This window comes from Dasypus novemcinctus, chromosome 14 (genome assembly GCF_030445035.2).
Source record: "Dasypus novemcinctus isolate mDasNov1 chromosome 14, mDasNov1.1.hap2, whole genome shotgun sequence".
NCBI lineage: Eukaryota > Metazoa > Chordata > Mammalia > Cingulata > Dasypodidae > Dasypus > Dasypus novemcinctus.
Window position 1 is genome coordinate 16,202,990 of NC_080686.1, and position 25,033 is coordinate 16,228,022.

The window sequence follows — 25,033 nt, forward strand, 5'->3', positions numbered from 1 at the left end:
ATGTGTACAGAATGTTCTATTAATCGATCACATATTATTGGTTAAGCTAATATGTCAGTTCAGCCAGGTAATTGTGTCCGGTTGTTTGGTCAAGAAAGCACTGGGCTAATTGTAATAAAGGGGCATTTCGTGTACTTTAATCATCAGTGAGTTGATTGCCTAGATGACTGGTTACATCCATCAACTGAGGAAATTGCCTTCAGCAAAGAGAGACATCTAGTCTAATCAGTTGGAGGTTTTAAAAGGAGACGTGATGATTTCAGCAGTCAGAAGAGAGAGAACTCCCATCTCTACTTCAGACGGCCAGCATCTCCTGGGAACTCAGCAAGGACTCCATCAGAGCCCCTGGTATGCAGCCTGCCCGACAGAATTTGGACTTGTGAATCCCCACAGTAGCATGAGACAATTTTATAAAATCTCCTATTATTTACAGTTATCTCCCATCAGTTCTGTTTCCCTAGAGAATCCTGAGTAATACAGTTGGTCAGCTGTTTCGTTTCAAATTTTTCCATATTAGAAAGAAATTGCAGGAACCTAACTTGTACATATGCCCTTTTGAACTTGTGCAATTCCTTCCTTAGGATAAATCATTAGAACTGAACTGAAGCATGAAAGGGTATTAGGAACCTTCATCAAACCAGATTGTGCAAAGCATTTAGGTTATATAATTCATACCTCCACAGGACCATTTTCTCTTATCCTCAATTCATATTTTGTAATCTCTGCCAATCTGATGACTATTTTTTTACTCTGGGAGATTGAACAATTGTATCATTTGTCCAATCATTTGAACTAGACTTTTTTTTTTTTTGGCTGTAGGTCATTTTTTCATTGAAGTTTAATTTTGTTAGATTGATTTTTAGAAGAAAGCTTTAAATAGTATAGATATTAACCTTATGTCAGTCATACATATGTTTCAGACCATTTTCCTGTCTTGATACTTGCTTTTAAATGTGTCACTTCTTTTAAGATGCTATTAATGTCTATAGAATTAAATATATCAAATCTCCCATATGCTAACTTTGGTAACTTGCTTAAGGAAGCCTTTTGAATGTGGCCTTTTGAATTTAGAGAGGGAGATTTTGCTAATATAACAAAAATATTTTTGACAAAGCCATGTAAGTGGTTACAAGTAACAGACATCTGAGCAATCTCTTCCCTTTCCCTTTTATTCTTCAAAAGCAACCACTTTTTAACACGTTAGCTGGTTTTTCCCTCCATATGGTATGTCAATATTTTTACTTAATATATTTAAGATTCTCTTTATTCCCAGTGTTGGTTTTATGGTTTCTGATTCCATTACTTACTCTTTCTTAGTTTATGTTTTGTTTTGCCTCGTACACATCCTGAACTACATAGCATAGAAATTGGGAAAAGAGTAAGATTTCTCAATCCTTGCATTTCTAAAATTGTGTTATTCTACCTCCAAATGTATAGAAATTTAACTAGAATCAGTCCTAAAAGAATTCTTGATAAAAAAAAATATCATTTCTCCCTGAAAATTTGAAGGTACTGCCCCATGTCTACTAGCATCCCATAGGGTTGACCAGAAGTCTGGGGTGATTTTAACCTTCATTTATTTTAGGTGTCCTGATGATGATGCCTGTTTGTTGGGATGTGCACATGCATATGGGTGCTGGTCTCTGGAGTCCGGGGTAGCTTTTTTTTTATCCTAGATGCTGTGAAGTCGTGAGATAATGAGTCTCAAGAAGTTTATAAATTCACTTATTTTGTCAGGTATTTTCACTCTCCTTCATTTATTCTCTTTCTAGAACTCTTATGAGTTAGATATAGGACCTTATGGATTGATCCTAGCTCTCTTTTTTCTGAGATGGTCTATCTCTTCATATTTTTGTTTTGATGAGTTTGTCTCATCTTTAAATATGAGAATAATAGAATTTTATCTCATGGAGTTGTGAGAATTATTCATGAGTTAATATCTGAAAAGGACTTTTAACAAAGACTGTCATTATATAAATATATATAATTTATAAACATGAATATATAAACATATGAAGCACTATATAAACATTAGGGTAGATTTTGGATAGGAGCCTTGTTTCACTTACCTGGTAATTCGTGGTTGTCTATATAAGTTTAAGTGTGGAGTCCTAAAATGCATAGTCTGGAGGTCTGTGCACACAGTTGGGGCTCATTGTCTAGCAGGTTTTGTTTTTGTGTACGTTTGGGAAAATGGCCACCATTTTTCTGGAAGGTTTCTAATGCAAGAATTTGGCATCTTTTCCTTAGAGTCTTTCAATTTCCTAAAGAACTTTCAGATATTTTGTCTTAGGGATTAAAGCTTGGTCACCCACACTAAGCACTTGAGGGTGGAGAAAAGATAGGCTTGGTGGACAGAGAGTCTGCCACAATACAGACACCCAACTCATCCTTTGTTGACAGTCCTGCCCACTACCACGTTCACTTACTTTTCTTGAGTGCCAAGGCTCTGCACTCCCCGGAGTCATATTCACTCTCTCCTCTTGCCTTCTCCTATAGGCATGTTCTAAATTGTCCTTCCCTGCAGCCAGCATCTTCAGTTACCTTCCACACCCCACTTTGCTACTTCTTCCATAAGTCCATTGAGGTCTCCCATTCACTGACCTCCAGTCATTCTCCCATGATCTTATGCCTCCTCCTGAAATTGCTTCCCCTGCAGTGGAATCTGTGAGGGGGAAGAAGCAGTGTGTTCAATCTGCTCTCCTCAGTGGGAAATCAGAAGGAATTATTTTCTGAGAGCTGTTTCAGAAAACTTCTATTATATAGCCCTAAAAGGGAAATGTTCTAATGTGTCTTAATGTCATTCTCAATTCCATCCTAAGTACTGACTTCTATTTTTGGGTCATCTACCATTTTCACAAATTACAAAAAGATGTGTAAAAATAGCAAGAAAGTAGCACAGTCAGTGCCAAATTCTCAAGTTTGGAGAGGGACAAGCAATTGTTCAAAGCAAAAGAAAAGGACAGTATCGACATGATGGGGGGGAAAGCCATCATGCGTTTGGCTGTATCCAAATCTCAGATCTGCCACTTCCTGGTCATGTGACTTTGAACAATTTTCCCAACCTTCCTGAGCTGTTTCCTCAATTAGGAAAGTGGTGTAAGAACATTTGGAAGATCCATTGAGAAAAATGGTGTGAAACATCAGGGTCATATTTGACTTCCAATAAGTATTGCTCCAACCCTCATAAAGTACTACTCTGTATGTGTGTATACATACATTTTTTTCAGCTTGTAGAAATATACATAATATATATGACAGTGGGAAAAAAAAATAGGCTCACTAAGCTATAATTTCAAAAATGCTCTGGTACCAGTAAACTCTGAAAGCATCATTCATTTCAGACACAGAGAACGTATTACATCTCCTGCAAAGGAAAAAAATATAGCTAGAGCAGTTCATTTCATAGTCAAAGGTGATCTTATAATTCTGTACCAGAAAATAAAGATTCAAAAAATCACTGGACGTGTAAAACAAACAAAATTGAGTCCTCTTTTTTTCATATGCTGTTATTTTATCATTGTTGAAAGTTCTATTACTGTACATATATATTCAGTATCTTTAGACAGACACTCAAATTATTCAGCACGCTTTGCTTCTCAGTAAGCTTTCCAAGCAGATATTAGAAGTCACAGCACAGACGATGTCTACAGACGTGGTATTAACTGCCTCAAATATGATTAATTATTACAATAAAAGCAAAGAGAAAGAGAGAATTAATTCAATAAAAAACAACCATGCCACCTTGCCAACATCTACACAATACGATGTGTCATTTATGTTTTCTCGGTTTATGTTTTCCTTATGCAATAGAAAAATTGTTTTATATTTTCCCAGTGAAATTGCTAAATCCATTAGCAATCCGCTGGGACTAGCAAAGAAATCCGAAGTTCTAAGACCTAAGGAAGATCTAAGCTGTGCTTACAGAGTACCAAAATAAATGGAGATTGGGCAATTAGCCACTTAACGTTTTTAATTCTCACACAAGATAATACAAGCCTCAAGGGAGTCACTCTGCTTGAACTGTTCTACCTTCACTATAGATTGTACAACATCAGTTTTAATACTAAATATAATTAGTGTTTTAAGATACTGTAAAGAACTTGATAAATCTCTCCCTCTTTCTGTTGTTTTCACCCACTCTCTCTCCATTGCCTACTTTAAACCAGAACACATTATTTCTAGATTGCCAGTTTCCAGGGGCTTTATGGGAGGAAAAATACATTCTGGGATACAATATCTAATTCCACCCTGGCTGTATGATACTAAACAACTTCTCAACATGGAAATATAATGGCAGAGTCTGGAAGTGGTCTGTCTTATTTAAAGCTGTGTCCCTAGTTCTAAGAAAGTTCCTGTGTGAAAAGTTTGCTCCATAAATACTGGTTTCCTGAATGAAGTATGACTATGTAGCATTTATTTATAGGATTTAATAAATAAAGTTCCTATTTGAGTGTCTAGTACATAAAAAATGCCCACTAAAAGGCAGCTGTTGCTGATACTTGCTTACTGTAACCCACCAGCCCAGAAGAATTAAAAGACTAGAGTTGGGAATCACTGATTCATGTAATGCCAATTGGACTACAGAGATTCTATAGTCTCATATCTTGCTCTGAATTCTCACTGTCAAACAGACATGGCCCCTTTTGTTCTGTCATAAGAATATCTTTAACCTTTATAATCCAAGTAGCATAAAGCTCCCCATTTAAAGTGTGCAACTCAATGTTTACATATATTCACAGACTCATGTTGCATCACCACTATCTAAATTTAGAAAAATCTGAAAACGAAAAGAAACCCTTCACCCATTAGCAGTCACTTCCTGCCACCATCCCTCCACCTCCAGTCCTAGACAAACACTAATTTACTGTCAGTCTCTGCAGAATTCATGTAAATGGAATCATATAAAATGTGTTCTTTGTGACTTGCTTCTTTCATTTAGCACGTTTTCCGAGTTCATCCATGTTATAGTATGTATCTGTATTTCATTCCTATTAATCGCCAAATAATATTCCACTGTATGTATATTCCACAGTTTGTTTTTTCACTCATCAGATGATAGATATTTGGGTTGTTTCCACTTTTAGGAATGGTGGCACTGTGCACGCTCATGTATATGATTTCATGGATGATTTCATTTCCTTTGGGTATATACCTAGGGCTGGAATTGAGTCTTGTGGTAACTCTACGTTTAATACTTGGAGGAACTGTCAATGTGTTTTTCAAAGGGGCCGCACCGTTGTATAATGCCAGCAGCAGTGGGTGAAGGACCCAACCTCTCCAAATCCTAGGCAATACCCTTTGTTTAATAGAGATGTTGTAGGTTTACGGAAAGATCATGCAGAAAATAACAGAGTTCCCATATGTCTTCCCCCATTATTAACATTTTGCATTGACATGGTACCTTTGTTACAATTGATGAGAGAATATTATTATAGTTGTACTATTAACTATCGACCATAATATACATTAAGGTTCACTATGCTGTACAGTCTTATGTTTTCAATTTTTTAAATTTTTATTTGACATATATACCACCTAAAATTTCCCTCTTTAACCACATTTGAATATATAATTAAGCAGTGTTAATTATATTCACAATGTTGTGTTACTATCACCAGTATATATTACCAAAATGTTTCCATCACTTCAAACAGAAAGCCAACACATTTCTGTTATATCCATTCTAGTCGGTGTGAAGCAGTAGGTCATCAGGCTTTGATCTGCATTTTCTTAATGACTAATAATGCTGAACACCTTTTCATGTGCTTATTGGCCATTTTTGCTTCTTCTTAGGATATATGTCTACTATTGATATGTTATATATATTCTATGATTTGCATATCTTTTCAAATATGTGATTTGCAAATCTTTTCTCCCATTTGGTGGGTTTATTTTCATTCTCTTGATTTAATCACTGCAAAAAAAATTTGTTTAATTTTGATAAAGTCCCATTTATCTATTTTTTCTTTTATCTCTTTCACTTTTGGTGGCATATCTATAAAACCATTTCATAACCCAAGGTTGCAAAGATTTGTCTCCTATGTTTTCTTCTAAGACTTTTATAGTTTTAGCTCTTTCATTAACCTCTATTATCCACTTTGAATTAATTTTATATGATATGAGGTAAAGTTCACTTTCATTCTTTTGCATGTGGATATCAGTAATCTTAGCAGCATTTTTTGAAAAGACATTTTCTCCATTAAATAGTCTTGAAATCCTTGTTGATAATAAATTGACAATAAATGTAAAAGTTTATTTCTGGACTTTTAGATATTTTTGATCCATATATTTATCCTTATATTAGTATCATGCTGTATTTTTTTTTAAGATTTATTTTATTTATTCCCCCCCCCCCCCCCTTCGTTTCCCCCATTGTCTGCTCTCTGTGTCCATTCACTGTGTGTTCTTCTGTGTCTGCTTGAATTCTCATAATGCAGCCCGGGAACCAATCTTGGGAACTTGCAGAGTGGGAGAGAGGCGATTACTCTCTTGCACCACCTCAGCTCCCCTGTTCTGCTAGGTCTTCTTATTTTCTCTCTTCTTTGTCTCTTGTTGTTATCATTTTGCTGCTCCAGCTCTCCGTATCAGGCAGCACTCCTGCGTGGCATGGCTTTTCCCACGGGAGGTGGCATTCCCACACAGGATGCTCTCCAGTACGGGGCCACATTCCCATGTGGGTGGGCACTCCACGTGGGCCAGCTTGCCCTTACCAGGAGGCCCTGGGCATCAAACTCTGGGCCTCCTATGGTAGATGGGAGCCCAATTGATTGAGCCACATCCATTTCCCTATACTGTCTTGATTACTGTAGCTTTAGTGTAAGTTTTGAAATTGGGTACTTTGGGTTCTCCAACTTTGTTATTCTTTTTCAAAATTGTTTTTACTATTCTGAGTCTCTTGTATTTCCATGTGAATTTTTGAATCAGCTTGTCTCTTGCAGCAAAAAAGGCAGCTGATATCCTGCAACACCTGATCTTTTCAAATACTCTATATTTTGCTTCATTGATTTTTCTCTATTATTTTTCTATGCTTGCGTTTATTTCCACTTTATTCCTATTACTTCCTTTTGCTGCTTGCTTTAGGTTTAATTTGCTCTTCATTTTACAGTTTCTTAATTAGGAGGTATAGACTATTTATTTTAGATCTTTCTTTTTAAATTTAGGCATTTATAGCTATGAACACCCCTCTAACAGCACCCCATTATCTTTTGTGTGTAATGTTTTTGTTTTTATTCACCTCAAAGTGTTTTCCAAAGTCCCTTGTGTTTCTTTCACCCATTGTTTATTTAATACATATTTCTTTTCCACAAATTTATGAATTTCTAAAGCTTTCTAGTAGTATTGATTTCTAATTTAATTCCATTGTGGAATTAAAGTCCCTGAGCTTGGTTTTAGACATTCAGAAGAGAAGAAGTAGGCAGTGTTGGGAGTGGATGGGGCAGACTCCCAGCTGAGAAACCTCATCCACTGCCCCCAGAAGATGTTGTCAGAAGTTTGAACAGATGTATGCACACAAAAGTTCATAGTGGCATTATTCACTATGGCCAAAAGTTGGAAGCAATCCAAGTGTCCATTAACAGATGAATGGATAAGCAAATGTGGTATATACCTGCAATGGAATATTGCTCAGCTGTAAGAAGGAATGAAGTATTAACACATGGAACAACAGGGATGAATCTTCTCAACATTATGCTGAGTAAAGTAACTCAGTCAGTAAAGGACAAATATTACATGACCTCACCGATATGACCTAAGCAAATTGAGCAGTCCCAAAGAGCTAGAGTCTGGAAGATAGGCTATCAGGAGACAGTAAGGAGGTAGAGTATGCTGAACTGATGCACAATATGGGCAAAACCTATGATAAGGTGGCAGGGAGTGGTTTGGTAGTGGATGCGGGGTGTTAGTGGTGCAGGGAATTACGTGGAGTTGATGGTGCCAGAATGTGAGAATGAATGGGGTAGGGGAGTTGGTTTGTATTATTCATGGAACTGGGGGAAGGACTGGAGCAATGAACAGGTAAACTCTGGGGATTTGTAGATCTGTGATTAAACCTATAATGGTGAGAATGTTATTTTTTTTTATCTTTTTTATTTATTATCTTTTTTAAAGATACATAGATCACACAAAATGTTATATTAAAAAGCATAAGAGGTTCCCATATGCCCCATTCCCCACACCCCCAACTCCTCCCACAACAACAACCTCTTTCATTAGAGTGGTACATTTATTTAATTTAATGAGTACATTTTGGAGCACTGCTACACAGCATGGATTATAGTTTACGTTGTACTTTACACTCTCCCCTGGTCCATTCAGTGGGTTATGGCAGGATATATTATGTTCTGCATCTGTCCCAGCAATATCATTCAGGACAACTCCAAGTCCCAAAAATGTCTCCATATCACACCTCTTCTTTCCTCTCTCTGCCTTCAGCAACTCCAGTGGCCACTATCTCCACATCAGAGATATAAGTTCTTCCATTGTTAGAGTCACAATAATTCTATAGTGGAATACCAGTAAGTCCACTCAAGTTCGTATTTTATTCCTCCATCCTGAGACCCTGGGATGGTGATGCCCACTCCACCTCTAAATTGAATCCCTGGACTGGCCATGTGCCAGCTGGATCCTGAGCCTCAGCAGAGTTGCAACACCTACTCTCCAGTTCACTGGAGAATGTTCTTTTAACAAATACTGCAGGGGAGCGTTATTGGTGCAAAGTGTCGGGGATGGGGAATATGTGGGAAAGGGCTCATCTGGGACATGCTTCTATGGAATATGAAAGGGTTCTCTTGTCATAGGGTGTTATCTCAGTGAGTGGAGACCCACACAATAAGCAAGAAAATATTAAACTCCCATCCTGGAGGGTCCAGCTAGTTCTCAAATAGAGAGGCAAGAGTCTCTTGAGAACATAGGCAGTGCCTAAAAAAGAAGACAGACCAATATGTTAAGCCCTCTATATTAATGTTTATAACTATGAACCTCATTCTTCAAAAATTGTAACCTAATGGTTATCATGGGATTCCAAAGGGAAGAGAAGGGAAAAATGAATGGAGCACGGGAAATTTGGGGGGCATTGGAATTGTTCTGCATGATACTGCAATGAAGGATACAGGCCATTATACATTTTGTTAGAAGTTATGAAAGTGTACAGTACAGAATATGAAACATAATAGAAACCATTGACCATGGTTAGTGGCAATGCTTCAATATTTGTCCATCAATTGTAACAAATGTACCGTTTCCATGAAGGAGCATATTAATAGGGGAAATTGTGAGAGAGGGAAGGGATGGGGTATACAGGAATCCTCTGTGATTTCTATGTGACTTTTCTGTTACCTAAAGCTTCTTTGAAAATGAAGTGAAAAAAATAAGACACTAGGGGAACATAAAGGAGAAATTGTCACTGTACATAAAAGAAAATAGATCTTATAGGAATGAAAGACAATGTAAATTTTTTTTAAATTTTATATTTTTTATTTTATTTTTTTATATTGTATTTTTTAATATTTTTATTTATTTTGGGGGCTTTGTTTTGGTGGAGGTTTTGGATGCAGAAGAGTCACAACTGGGAGGTGAGAATCACTGGTGTGGGGTGTTGGTGGGGGGCAAATGTGTGGAGGAGGGGTGCACCTGGGGAATGCTTCTACAGAATATGAATGTTTTCAAGTTGTCATGGGGTACCATCTCAGTGGGTGGAGAGCCACACAATAACTGAAAGAATGTTAAATTTTCATCCTTGGGAGCCCTGCTACATTCTCTAACATAGTGGCAAGAATCCTTAGTGCCCAGAGAAGGAGGACAGACCGATATGCCAGGCCCTTGATATTGATGCTTGTAGTTATGAACCTTGTTCTTGTGAAATTGAAACTTAGCCTAGTTGTTATATATTGCCTAAGAGTTACATCTTGAGGACCTCCTTGTTGTTGTAATGTGGCATCTTTCTAAGACAAACTCGGCATATAAACTCACTACCCTCCCACTACCCCAGTATGGGACAGTTCTCCCAGGAATGAGCCTCCCTTGTACTGAGGGATTATTACCAAGCACTAATGAGTGATGCATTTGGAAAAATACCTTGACCAAAACAGGGAATTATTAAATACAAATGAATTTTTATGACTAAAAGATTTCAAAGTGAGTCGGAAGTTCATTCCAGAGGTTATGCTTTAGCACACCTTAGGGGGATCTCACTGACTTCCACAGTAAACAGTGCTTCAAGCAGGGGGGTCTCCTAGGGCTCCGGAGACATCTGGAAACTCTAGGTAGGGCAGACAACCCCAAGAATTTAGCACCCTGTCAGTGGGCCTTATGTGAAATGTATGATAACCTACCCCTCAATGCATCAGAGTTGAACACATTTATAATTTTCCTACACAGGGTTCTTATACCCCTTTTCTTTGAACCTATAGTTAGCATTATACCCATTAAATATGTGTCCCAGAGACTTAAGTCTTCTAGCTATTCATATGCTGGTTGAACCCTGAATCTCAGCAGAGTTGCAGCCAACACCTACCTTTCAATTCATCAGACTCACCAAAGACAACTAACGAAAGGATGACGATGGACAACTCCCATCCCAAAAACAGAGAGTATCTACAACTACAAGCAAGATAAGGATGCCCACTATCACCATATTTATTCAGTGTTGTGCTAGATGTTCTAGCTAGAGAAATTAGGCAAGAAATAGAAATAAAAAACATCCAAACAGGAAAGGCATCACTATTTGTGGATGACATGATCCTATATCTAGAAAATCTTGAAAAATTCATAACAAAGATACTAGAACTAATAGACAAGTTCAGCAAAGTGGCAGCATACAAGATTAATATGCAAAAGTCAGTAGCACTTCTGTACACTTTTATTGAGCAATCTGAGGACTGAATCAGGAAAAAAATCCCATTCACAATAGAGACTAAAAGAATGAAATATCTGGGAATAAACTTAACCAAGACATAAAGGACTTGTATTTGTAAAACGACAAAGCATTGCTAAAAGAAACCAAAGAAGACTTAAATAAATGGAAGGACACCCCATGTTCATGAAATGGAAGACAAAATATCATTAAGATGTCATTTCTACCAAAATTTATCTACAGATTCAATGCAATCCCAATAAAACTTCCAACAGCCTTTTTTTTATAGAATTGGAAAGGTCAATTATCATATTTATTTGGGAAGCTAATAGGTCCCAAATAGCCAAAAATACCTTTAAAAAGAACAAATTTGGAAGGCTCTCACTTCCTGACTTTATTCTTCACCCTTGTTGTTGTTTGCACTTGCTGTCTGCTCTTTGCTCATTTGCTGTGTGTTCTTCTGTGTCTGCTTGTCTTTTTTCTTCTCATCTTTCTCTTTAAGAGGCAGCAGAACCAATCTTGGGACCTCTGGTGTGGGAGAAAGTCACACAATTGCTTGAACCACCTCATCTCCCTGGTCTGTTGCATTTCTCACTGTCTCTTCTCTGCATCTCCCGTTGTTGTGTCATCTCGCTGTCCCAGCTGTCCACAGTGCTGGCCAGGTTGCCTTCACCAGGAGGCCCAGGAATCGAGCCTGGAGCCTCCCATATGGTAGATGGGAGCCCAATCTCTTGATCCACATCCATTTCCCACTTCCTGACTTTAAAACCTGTATTTAGCTAGAAGTGGTAAAAACAGCACGGAACTGGCAAAAAAGATAGATATGTTGACCATGAAGCAGATCTGAGTGTTCAAAAGTAGATCCTCAAATTTGTGACAAAGTGATTTTTGACAAGGCTCTCTATCCCACCCAGCTGGGCCAGAACAATCTATTCAACAAATGGTACTGGGAGAACTGGATAGCCATATCCAAAAGAAAGAAGTAGGTCCCCTACCTCATACCTTATGCAAAAATTAACTCAAAATAGATCAAAGCCGTAATATAAAAGCAACAACCATAAAACTCCTAGAAGAAAATGTAGGAAAATATCTTCAAGATCTTGTGGTAGGTGATACTTTCTTGAATCTTACATCCAAAGCATGAGCAACAAAAACAAATAGCTAAGTGAGACCTCCTCAAACTTAAACACTTGTATTTCAAAGGACTTTGTCAAGAAAGTGAAAAGGCAGCCAACTGAAGGGGGAAAAATATTTAGAAACCACCAATCCAATAAGGGTTTGATATCCATGTTATATAAAGAGATTGTATAATGCAACAATAAAAAGACAAGCAACCCAAGTAATAAATGGGCCAAAGACTTGAATAGACATTTCTCCAAAGAGGAAACACAAAAGGCCAAAAAGTCCATGAAAACATGTTAAACATTGTTAGCTATTAGAGAAATACAGATTAAAACTACACTGAGCTATCATTTCAAACCTTACAGAATGGCCATTATTACAGAAACAGAACATTATGAGTGCTGGAGTGGATGTGGAGAAACAGAAACACTCCTTCACTATTGGTGGGAATTTAGAATGGTGCACCTTTTGTGTAAGATAGTTTGGTGGTTCCTCAAGAAACTAAATACAGAACTGCCTTATGATCCAGCAATCCCATTACTAGGAATATATTCAGAAGAACTGAAAGCAAGGAAGCAAACTGATATTTGCACACACCAATGGTCATAGCAGCATTATTCACAATTGCTAAAATACAGAAACAACCCAAGTGTCTATCAACCAATGAGTGGACAAATAAAATGTATATACATACAATGGAACACTATTCAAGTGTAAAAAGAAATGAAATCAAGATACAAATGACAACATGGATGAACCTTGAGGATATTGTGTTGAGAGAAATAAGTCAGACACAAAAGGACAAATATAGTATGGTCTCACCAATATGAGCTAAAAGATGGGTAAACTCACAGAGGTAAACTCGAGAGTATAGGTTACTAGGAATCTGAATGCAAGTTGAGAAAAGGAGCTGGTGAAGAAGAAAGGGATGGAACTGAGGAAGAAATTTATCACACTTGGTAAGTATCAGGTACCTTATTAGCCATTTTCACAACTCTTGTCTCATAAAACTCCCACTGCAAGCTTTCAAATAGATATTGTTGTTCTCATTTTTCACAAATGAAGATATGGTGGCTCAGATGTCACATAGCTTGGATAAATACATTTTGTTCAGTTGGAGCCAGAAAAAAACAATCTTCCTTCAAGACTCCAGATCTTTCCTTTCCATTCTTTGGTACGTAGGGTCAAGAACTTTCCTGTGTGGTTTCAAGCAAGATTCCAGGAATCAGTGAGGATACCAGGACTATCTGGCACTCTAGATAAAACTCCCTAGGAAGCACAATTTTTTCTACTTGGAATTTGATCTCTCTGGAGTAACTATTACATCAAGTCAAATAACTGCTGTAAAGGCAGAAAATGCACTATTACCAAAATCATGAAGCAAAACTAAGGAACTCATGCTGTTACATAGAGAGAAGAAATAATAACTATTTGAGGGCCAAATAGCTAAACATATTTAATGCTCAATGGTATTAAGTTTCACTCATGTTGTAGTAGTATGCCATATCTTTTCATTAGGGTTGGAAATCCTAATGTCCATCAACTGATCAATGGATAAATAAAATGTGGTACATCCAAACAACATATTTGACAATGAAAAGACATGGCATACTACTAACATGAATGAATCTTAAAACCATTATGCCAAGTGAAAGAAACTAGTCACCAAAGATCATATATTGGGAAATGGACTTGGCCCAGTGGTTAGGGTGTCCGTCTACCACATGGGAGGTCCACCGTTCAAACCCCAGGCCTCCTTGACCAGTGTGGAGCTGGCCCACGTACAGTGCTGATGTGCACAGGGAGTGCCGTGCAACGCAGGGGTGTCCCCACGTGGGGCAGCCCCACGCACAGGGAGTGCGCCCCGTAAGGAGAGCCGCCCAGCACGAAAGAAAGTGCAGCCTGCCCAGGAGTGGCGCCACCCACATGGAGAGCTGACACAAGATGACACAACAAAAAGAAACACAGATTCCTGTGCTGCGGTCAACTTCTTCCTGGTGGGCTTAGAGGTGGGAGGCCCTCAGTGGCTCTTTCCCCTCTGAAGGCAGAGTAGGACCAGATATGCAGTTTGAGGATTGGGGGAAGAAGGTACTGGAGAGCCCCTCCCCCATCCTATGCCTGCCTGAGACAAAACAAAACACAAAGACCAGCAAGGCTATGACATCCAAAGAGCTGCTTCTCTACGCTGTACGCCCCAGGGGGACTGGAGCCCTGCAGCCCCCAGATGTGAAGTGAAATCATGTGATGAGTTCCTGGAACAACTCCCTAATGGCCGCGTGCTTTCTCCCCCTAATCTCCACCTTGGGGCAGAAGTGTTCTTCATCTGTGATGAGGGGTTCCATTTAAAGGGCAGTTCTGTTAGTCATTGTGTCTTGGTGGGAATGAAAAGCCTTTGGAATAACAAAGTTCCTGTGTGTGAACAAATCTTTTGTCCAAATCCTCCGGCTATCATTAATGGGAAACACACAGGAAACCACCTGGGAGGTTTTCCTTATGGAAAGGAAATATCTTACACCTGTGACCCCCACCCAGACCGAGGGATGACCTTCAGCCTCATTGGGGAGAACACCATCCGCTGCACAAGTGACAGTCAAGGGAACGGGATGTGGAGCGGCCCTGCCCCTCGCTGTGAACGTCCTGTTCCTGTTGGTCACTGTAAACCCCCCCAACAGTTGCCATTTGCCAAGCTGCTCCAGGGTTTGTCAGTTGCCACCAGAAGTTCTGCATGCTAAGCATACCCCAAGTGACAAGGACAACTTTTCCCCTGGAGAAGAAGTGTTCTACAGCTGTGAGCCCGGCTAGCTCAGTCGGTAGAGCATGAGACTCTTAATCTCAGGTCGTGGGTTCGAGCCTCACGTTGGGCGCCAACTGCGGCGGCTTGCTCGGTCGGTAGAGGTGGGGTCTGGCTGCGGACGAGGGGTCGGTCCAGCTCTGGACGAGGGGTTGGTCCCACTTGGGACGAGGGGTCGGTCCCGCTTGGGATGAGGGGTCGGTCCGGCAGCAGACGAGGGATCGGTCTCACAAGGGGTTGCGCGGTTCGGCTGACGGGGTCGCCCGGCGAAGCCGGCGACGAAGGGGTCGCCCGGAGAAGCAGGCGACGAACTGGGGACAAGGGAGGCCAGGCCCTTGTCGGGGGCTCTCAGGACTGGAGGGCGCACGGCAGAAGAACTACCGCGGAGACAAGGTAAACACGCAAGTCCACTTTACTGAGGGAGAGGCAACAGTTTTATAGGGGCTGGGGAAGGCTGATTGGTCGAAGCCACGCCCTGTTCTGATTGGTTGCCGGCGAAAGGTCAGTGGGCGGTACTGGACGGGGGAGGGGTGGTGGTTAGGGATTGGCTGTCGCTGTTGCTGGGGGAAGGGGCAGGGTTTAGGGATTGGTGGCTGCTGTTGCTGGGGTGGAGGGCAGACTTGAGTTTCCCGCCCACGCCTGGCTGTTGCTGCTGTCGGGGGAAGGGAAAAGGGCGGGCTGGATTTTTCCGCCCACACCTGGCTGTTGCTGCTGTCAGGGGAGGGGAAAAGGGCAGACTGGATTTCTCCGCCCACGCCTGGCTGTTGCTGCTGTCGGGGGAGGGGAAAAGGGCAGACTGGAATTTTCTGCCCTGCGCCTGCGCAGGGAGAAGGAAGAAGAAGGGTGCCGCCCCACAAGGCATCGGGTGGCGCCATCTGGGAGGAGGGGCGGCCGCAGAAGCATGGCTGCCGAGAAGGGGAGACCCAAGGGCACTCTGCGCCCATGCCGATCTTCCTTCAGGGGTGGCGGTGGGCCTGACCAACCACCCTATTATGGGGGCAGCGGAATTAGGCCTACCGCGGCCGCTCCCCTGCCAGGCCAGCAAACCACACTTCAGCCCGAGGGGTGACCGCACTGTGCCACTGACAACAACAGAAGCAGACAAAGAAGACACAGCAAATAGACACAGAGAACAGACAACCAGGGCAAGGGGGCGGGGAGAGAAATAAATAAAAAAATTTTTAAAAAGATCATATATTGTACAGTCTTATTTATAAGAAATGTCACAAATAGGTAAATTATTCTTAGAGACAGCAGAATCCATGAGGTGTGGCAGTGCTCCAGGGTGTATTCACCAAATGCAATGAATGTGCCTCACTGATGAAAGGGGATGTTGATGTGGGAGGAGTGGGGATTGGGGCTTCGGGAGTGGGGTATATGGGAACCTCTTATGTTTTTTAATGTAACATTTTGTGTGATCTATTTATCTTTTTTTTAAAAGACAATTAAAAAGAAAAAAGAAAAAAGTTCACACACAAATTTTTGTGTAGACTTATGTTTTCAATTCTCTTGGATGTATACCTAGGATAGAATATATTAACTCCATGTTGAACTTTCTGAGGAAATGTCAAACTCTTTTCCACAGTGGGCACCCCATTTTACATTCTCATAAGCTATGTATAAAGGCTCCAATTTCTCTATAACCTCACCAGCACTCATTGGTTATACTTGTCTTAGAGGCATTTTTTTTTTATTACAGTCACCCTAGTGAATCTGAAGTGCCATCTCAAGGTTTTGATTTGCATTTCCCTAATGACTAATAATGTTGAGCGTCTTTTCATGTGCTTCTCCATATATCTTCTTTGGACAAATGTCTTTTCAAATCTTTTCTCCTTTTTTTGCTTGGGTTATATCTTTATATTGTTGAGCTACTTTAATTTGTATAAATCCTGCTGCTTGTTATGCATATGATCAAGGGTAAATTACATAAATCCTTTGTACCTTTGTTTCTCCATCCATCAGAATGAGATAATATTGCCAACATCACAGAGCTGGTGAGAGGGTTAAGTGTATACCAAGAATTTATTACAGTGACTGAGTATTGAGATTCAAATTTCAAAGGAATCGTTGATGGTAGAAAGTAACTGCAGCGCAATTAGGACTTGCAATTAGGGATCAAGATCACATTTACAGAAATAAAATATAATAATAATTGTTTAAAAGCCCTGCCATAAGAGGGTTACAAAATATTTTAAATCAGAATGTTTCTAAGTGTTTCCGAAAAACACATCAAGTTGTGATATAATTACATGTACAGTACAATAAAAGATATAACACCGTGACTAGATAGAAAGGAAAGAGATTACAAAAGAAGGCTTACATTTAAATAGTATTAAGAATGATTATGTGGTTTTATCCTGCATTTTAAATGGTTTTGCAATCAAAAAGAGAGCCTGAACAAAATTAAACATTTTGTTTTAAGCAGAATTAAACTATTTTCTCCATCAGGAAATAAAATATTTTAGGCAATTTTGTTTACTTTGTGGTGAAACAGGACAAGATTTTGAAACTAAATTCTCCATCCATTGTTCGAGGGACTAAATCAGTCCTGCAAACATATATCAATTCTGAATTTTGTAACAATAAAGAAGTGTATGCTAAATGCAAAGCATTTGTTGTTTGTTAGTCACAGAATTTTGATAAATGATCAATTGCTTATAGCTTTCTGTTCTAGTTTTCTATTCAGAGGCAATATTGTTAAACAAGGTTGATTGGGATGGCTTAATTGATCAGTATTTCAAAAAATGATCTACACAAAATTAAAAACTACATATGTCTTTTCAGAGTTTTATTGGACCAGTCACAAGACTTAGCAAATGAAGCTGTATCTAAGACATAAAAAAGTAAAGTACAGTAGATATGGGAAGCCCCCAAACAAAGAATAATTTGTAGCATTTGCTAAGACATCACTGGACTTCAGTTAAAATTATAAGGAACGTTTTATTTCCTGATCATTAATATTTTAGCTATTTTAGCTTTACATGTAAAATTTTAAACAAAGCATTTTATAAGTCCAAATTCAAAGCAGGGCCATGACACAATTTTCCTTTGCACCCCTCCATAAAAAAATGTTACAGTGCAGGCCCAAAAAATCCACTTTTCCTTCTCAAGAAACTCACATGGAAACACGTAGAGGAGAAACCCCATAGAATAAGATTCTAATATATCACAGACCAAATCAGATTTCTCCATTAACTGCATAGGGTAAAGACACAATCTGGCTTTACCAGCCCCTAGACTAGACGTAAATCATGGTCTTCCTCTTTTAACTCCATGTTCTCTCTATCACTGAATGGAAGAAAACATCATTTTGTTCGTTTTCCATGTTAAACAATTAAATGTCTGACCTAATGCTCCAAAGCCAATGGCTGTGAGAAATCTCCTGGATGTCTTGACTCTCAAGCCAGAGTCATTTCAATACATCATGCCCTGCTTTCTAAAATGTACTCACTGGGGCTGCTTTATTTTAAATGTTTGGTTAGGAAAAAAGATGATTAAAAGCTACGTTTTGTTCTGTCCGTTCTGGTTTCTCTCAGCTTCAGTATGCTAGAATTATGAATGGATGAGAAACAGGACTGTCTCCAGGCCGCATCCTGTTCTAGCTGATACGTTAACCCTGCACTTCAGATTTTTTTTTCCTAGGAGGTACCAGAGATTGAACCCGGGACCTTGTACATGCAAAGCAAGCACTCAACCACTGAGCTCCACCTGCTCCACATGTACTTCTTCTCTACAGCATGATGATAGCTGGAGCTGCTTTAGCAGACCAACCTACTGGTTTGAGGAAAAATCTGACAATGCTTTGAAAAATATAAAGTACCACATAAACACAAAGTCGTATGGGTTAGTAGCACCACTTGTATCAATGCAGCTGCTGTGAATACTCTTGTCCTTTTCTGAATGCCTCTCACACTTTCTCTGGACCTCTCTTGAAGATGCTTATCGCTTTCCACCTCGTGCATTCATTCAACTGGGTTTCACTATGCAGTATATATTCTTTGATGACAAGGGCCATGAGACTTCTAACTCCTCATATCTCTGAAGTATATGCCTGACTATGAATGAAATTTTTGTCAAAGGATTGGATTCTGAGAGAAATCAGGAGCCCCTCCTGGCACTTGATGCCAGCAGAGCACAACTCTCACAGCTGGGCCGGGCCTGGAGAACGGAGGGCTCATTGCACGTCTCTTTCATGCAGAGAGAGAGCGACTCCCAGCCTTCTGCAATCAAGTGTGTGGAAACTGTCGCTTCCTCATCCTGACCCTCTAATCATCACAGCATGACTGAGTACCTACGGCAGGGAAGAAAATTAAGCATTAATTGTGAGTGAAAACTTCCATTTCAAGCCATGTGTCAAGAGGCAGGCGTCTTGCTCAGTAACAGCCACTAGGAACCACATGTGAGGGAGAATGAGCCTGAATGTCCACAGATAAGGCTTGAATATCCAAGGTATTTCACATCAGAAACTCCACATTAACCCTTCTGTGCTGTGATGTGTACTGCTGTGTTCTTAAGTCTATTAAAAATGAGTCCCATTAGCAATGGGAAAGTAAATGGAAACCTGAATGGTTTGTGAATTGTTTCTCTGTAATATGGGCACTAACCCATGTGTGTGTGCGGCGCATGTGTGTGAGTACAAGCTCATGTGTGCATACAACAATATTTGTGTGACCACACAGCATGACCTCCCACCAGAAATATAGCTCTGAGTTGTGTTTCCAGGGATAAGTTGTGCTTCCAGGGACAATGGAGAATTTATGCTAATACATTCATTCTACTAAACCCTTTTATAATAAAGGGACATGCACTCTCCAGATAGCCTACTTGGGTCAAGTTGCAAATTGTAACGACTTGAAGAGCTTAAAGCTAATTGACCCTTTGGTCAAAAATATTCTTGTCTTCAGCTAACTGCCAAATCTCCTGAGCCACACTCTTCAGCCAGGGAGGCTGAGAGCCCACACCGAGAGCTCCACTCTACACAACCTCGGCCTGTCTGACTTTACAGCTTCCATTTCATTCAGCTGGATAAGTTTTAAGAACAAGTTCAACCATCTTCCTTTTTAAAAAAAGGCTCTGTTCACACCTGCAATCACTCTTTTCAATTATCACACTTGGCCTCCAGAAGGAGGGCATTCAAACGCCGGATGTAATTTTACACTCGAAAATAATTGCCGGAGCTATGAGGGTACCTAGAGTCAGGACAACATTTTAGCTACAGAGGACCCAGCTCTTTGCTGGCTGAATGAGAGCCTCTGAGATGTCCTCCAGAGTTTCTAGGAAATTGGGGGACTTTTCATCTTTGCGGATGAATGCCTTTGAAACAATTATTATCTCTGGTTTGACAGATACAACCATCAGTGCCTGGACTTATTAAGCATAAACGGCTTTTGACAGTCATGATTAACACTGTGATCAGTACTGCTGATCTGGCCTCACTCCTTCTCCTTCCTACAGCTTTGATGAAGCATATCCTTTTTGCTTTCAGAGGGTCAGTAATTATTACTGAGTGATAGATAAAATCTACTAGGTCCAACTTGGAGGGAGTCACACTAAGTCCCATGTCAGCCAAACCAAAATCCCAAGCTAAATTTTTGTTTCCTCTAAGTGCCCGGCATGACCAGAAAACCAAATTTAAATACAGCCCATCCGCTATCCCCAGCTGACTTCCTCCTGCCTGAGCAGCCAACTGCTCCCCTCCGTGCAAGACTCTCCTAAGTAAAATGGAAATTCAATGCCACCCAATAGGAACATTTCCTCACTTGCTTCTGCTTTTGCTCTCTGTGAACTTCTCCTTTTCAACCCCTTGGGGGGAGCTTCCTTCCACTTTCTAAAGAGGACACTGGCCCATTCGTGCATCACTTGCTCAAGCTTTGAGATCCTCAACAGCACCGCAAGTTTCTCTTTCATCATGGGGAATGAAGATCTGGAGGTTGAACTGATGTCCAGCCTGTGTTTCTTCTTTTAAGGGGCAGATAAATTAAGCCTGAATAACAAAATAGGTAGAGACATGTTGAAATGAAAGTTTATATTTTTGAAGTTGCAATTTACTTAGGGTTTTGAGAGTTAACTCTTTAAAAAAAAAAAAAAAGATAAAAGGCGGCCCTTGATTTCTAAAAGTGCCTCCGTTTGTTTCTTTAAGAGTGATTCTGAGGGTGAAGGGGTCCCCAGCATTCTCCTTTGCCTCCTCAGGCATCTGAGACCAGCACAAGTATGGGGCACAATTTTTAAAGGACCGGCCAAACAAGCCTTCCATGGGAAGTGTTCTCTCACCCCGTGCACGAAGCTGCTTTGTCACACTGTGTTTTAATTATTGATTTTTCACATTTCTCCTTCTCATTCTACTCATATCCCCAGTACTGAGAACAGCTACTCAGCATGGTAAGATTTAGATACACATTTTTTAAAGTCTGATTAAATAACAAAGGGGTTGAGTACCAGGGTCTAACTGTCTGTTCCGTGACACAGTCCAAAATGTCTGTTTTTTAAGAGGCTACAGAATCCATTATTGTCGTTCATTTCTGAGCTGTTATGTAAACAACAGACACCAACCAATCTAGGTCAAAAGCACCTAGATGTACTCTGTAAAGCACCCACGTGTACTTGGGGCTGTGCAGACAGCTGCATCAAGCTGGTTGAAAGCCAAGGCCGAAGCAGAATGACCCGGTCTGCCCCTTCAAACTGTGAAGAGCTTTTTCACCAATCGGCCCTATAAAAACATGCTGGGCTTTTAAAGAAAAGCATCTGCTAATTTTCTAGCTGGCACTGGATTTAAGCACTCGGCTAAAGGAATATATCTGTGAAGGCACCAAACTGGGTCCCCAGAATTTTTAAAATCACAGCAGTGTCATTGATTAGGCAGAATGAATTAGAATGTGGAGGAAAGACACTGAAGATATATTATAATATTCTCAGGTTATGCATAGACAGCTAAAGCTAAGGCCAAAAAGGATCAGACGACCTGCTAAACCATGGGTTGACTGGCACCAAAACGGAATCATGGGTCTGATTTTCCTTCCTAGTCAAATCTAAAAATCAGTTCTTATTCAACTGTAGAGATCTGCTCTAACTCATGCAATGAAACAGCCCTCTCCCTGTAAGACACTCAGCAACTGATTTTCCAACATTAGCATTCAAAAAAGTCTCCTTTATATGTGGACAAACAGCTCTATTTAAATATATATATACAAACATACATATATAAATCCCCCCTCCCTCACACACATATTTATTCATTAATCTGACAAATATTTACTAAGGGCCTGATATATGCCAGGCACTATGTATTTTTCTTTTTTTATTTGAAAAGTTGGTTTACAGAAAAATCATGCAGAAGAAAATACAGAGTTCCTATATAACCCATTATTAACAACTGGCAATGGTGTAGTACATTTGCTACAATGGAAAAGAACATTTTTATATTTGTACTATGACATTAAGTTTCTTGTTTGTGTTGTACAGTCCTATGTTTGTTTTTTAAAATCTTTATTCTGATAAAATTACATCGCATCTTGTAATAAAGCCCTTCATTGACTCTTATTGACTCGGAGCACATCTGGAGAGAATCCACCCTAGAGGGTTCACTTCGGGATGCTGGTGTGGTGGTTTGGAGTTACGTACCCAGGAAAACATGTCCTTTATCCAGTCCATTCCTGTGGGTGGACCCCATTGTAAATAGGACCTTCTGATGGGGTTACTTCAGTTAAGATGTGGATTTTAATCCTATTACTGAAGGCCTTATAGGGAAGTTCACAGAAAGTCCAGGAAGAAGCCAGAAGTCTACAGAAATGAGAGAAGCCAGGAGAGGCCGCCATGTTCATTGCCATGTGAGAGAAAAGCCAAGCACCAAAGATGGCTGGCAGCCAGCCCCAGAACACCCCAGTCTTCTGTGTTTCATAGAAATGAGACAATTTTTCACACTTTTTTCTATATTGCATATCTAACTTAATCATATCAAGCATATATTCTACATATCCAAGTAAAGTGATATAATTCATTTATTTTCAAAGACCATGTAAAGTTCCATGAATTGAAGATATTCTCTTTTTAAAATCCCTCTTCTATTGCTGGACATTGTTTTTTCCACTTTTTTTGCTACTATAAACAATAGTGCAATAAATATCTTCAACCTACATCCTTATATATAAAGATCTTTATTTTGATGGAGTATATTTATTAAAATGGACTTGAAGGCTCAAAGTGTGTATATATGTTTATTAATAGATATGCATGGCTTTAAAACAAAAATATTACAACAATCCACATTTTCCCAAAAATGTATGAAAGGACACTTCCCCTCACATCCTTCAAGGATACATCAGTAAGTATTCATCTTTACCAAAGATGAGTTCACTTATATTCTAATTTTAATTTTCCTGAAAGAAAAACACTTTTTATATTCCTACTAATGATTTGGATTTGTTCTATGGAATTGCCTGTCAATATTCTTTGCTCTCTCTTCCATCAAATTGTTGGTTTTTCTCTGCATAATTTTTCAGAAGTCTTTATTATGTTAGATAAATTAATCCTTTTATTCATTTTCATTGCCATTTTCTAAAAAATATCTTGATAATATACCTAACTTATTTATGGCATTTTGCCAGACAAAGGAATTTTAATCAAACATGATTACATTACCCTTTTTTGTTTTATTTATTTACTTCCCTACCCCCAGTGCTTGCACTCACTGTCCGTTCTCCGAGTCCATTCTCTGCATGTTCTTCTGTATCTGCTTGTCTTCTCACCTCATCTTCTCTTTAGGTAGCACTGGGAAGATCCCAGGACCTTCTGGCATGGGAGAGAGGCACTCAATTGCTAGAGGCACTTCAGCTCCCTGGTTTATTGTGTCTCTCACTATCTTTCCATTCTCGCCATTGTGCCTCTTTTTGTTGCGTTTTGTGCCAGCTGTCCATGCTGGGTGACCCAGCCAGCTATCCATGCTGCTTGGGCCAGCTTGCTTTTCACCACCCTGAGAATCAAACCCAGCACCCTCCATGTGGTAGACAGGAGCCCAATCACTTGAGCCACATCTGCTTCCCTACATTCTTTTATAACTTCTGGATTTCCTATCTCCATTAAGAACTTTCTCTTCCCCACTCCTTTATTTTACCTTAGTCTCTTATATTTATTCATAGGATTTATAGTTTCTTTTTTACACTTACAGATTTAATATATTTGGAATTTGTTTTCTTCTAAAGGATGAGGTCAGAGTCCAATTTTATTGTCTTACAGATGGGCAACCTATTTATTAATTATCCTCTTTTTCCCACTGAGAGGATCAAATGTTATATACTTTATTCTTATATATTCTAGGATTTGTTTTTATTTTTTTCTGGATCTCTGTTCTGTCCCACTGACCTATTTTCCACAATGGTGTTATAGTGTTCTAATATATGGTAAAATCAGTCTTCCCTCAGTCTCCTTTTTTCCTAACTTCCTCGTTATTATTAAGCAATTGTTCTTTTCGGTGAATTTTTAAATAATTTTATTCAAGTCCCATAAAACTAATTCCCATTAGAAGACTAGTTGGAATTTAGATTGATATACTAGTCTTTAGAGAACTGACATTTAACCTACTTTAACTCTTCCTACCTAGATCATGCCGCCTCATTCAATTTGGTGAGATCTTTGTTTATGTGGACCTGGGCTCCAAAGCAACAAAAGTATTTATTTTGGATCTTAAAAATGCAATTTGGGGACCCCAGATTTGGATAGCCCAAACTGTGTCCCATCTTGGGGCTTCCAAGCAAGCATTATTAAAGAAAAAGAAGACGACAACATAAGTTGTTTGTAAGGAATTTTGATTGGTGGATATTTGGAGCTTTCCAAACGTCCTTTAAGTTAGACAGTTTGCTGATTTCTTTATCATATGGTAGGTTCATGGCATCCAGATGTCCTCAGAAGCATTGCTACTTTTAGTTCTGCAGAGCTTGGCAGTTTGTGATAACTGGTAGAGATGTGCATGAGAGTACCTCCTAAATGGTCTCCTGACTCCACTTTAAATCCCTTAGCCAGAGTAACTTCATTTTGTTTTATCTCTTTCCTCACTCATGTTCATCAGCAATTTTCTGGGTCCAGCGACTTTGTTACTAGATCTATCTCGGTTTGCTAAAGTGTTCTTTTCACTGTCACAAATGAAACATCTCTCTTTACATTTTCATTTATTAAAGTGAAAACACTGCTTTTACATAAATATTGCATATCTAGTCATCTTAACAAATTGCCTTTTAATTTCAATACCTGTATTCTAATGTCTCTCAACTTTTCTACAT

At 39.5% G+C, this 25,033-nt stretch overlaps 1 non-coding gene across 1 annotated transcript; it reads left to right on the top strand.

The window, feature by feature from the left end:
• Positions 1-14,766: 14,766 nt before the first annotated feature.
• On the top strand, positions 14,767-14,838 carry TRNAK-CUU (transfer RNA lysine (anticodon CUU)). Its single transcript has one exon. It is a non-coding gene; the product is annotated as a tRNA-Lys (tRNA).
• Positions 14,839-25,033: the final 10,195 nt, after the last annotated feature.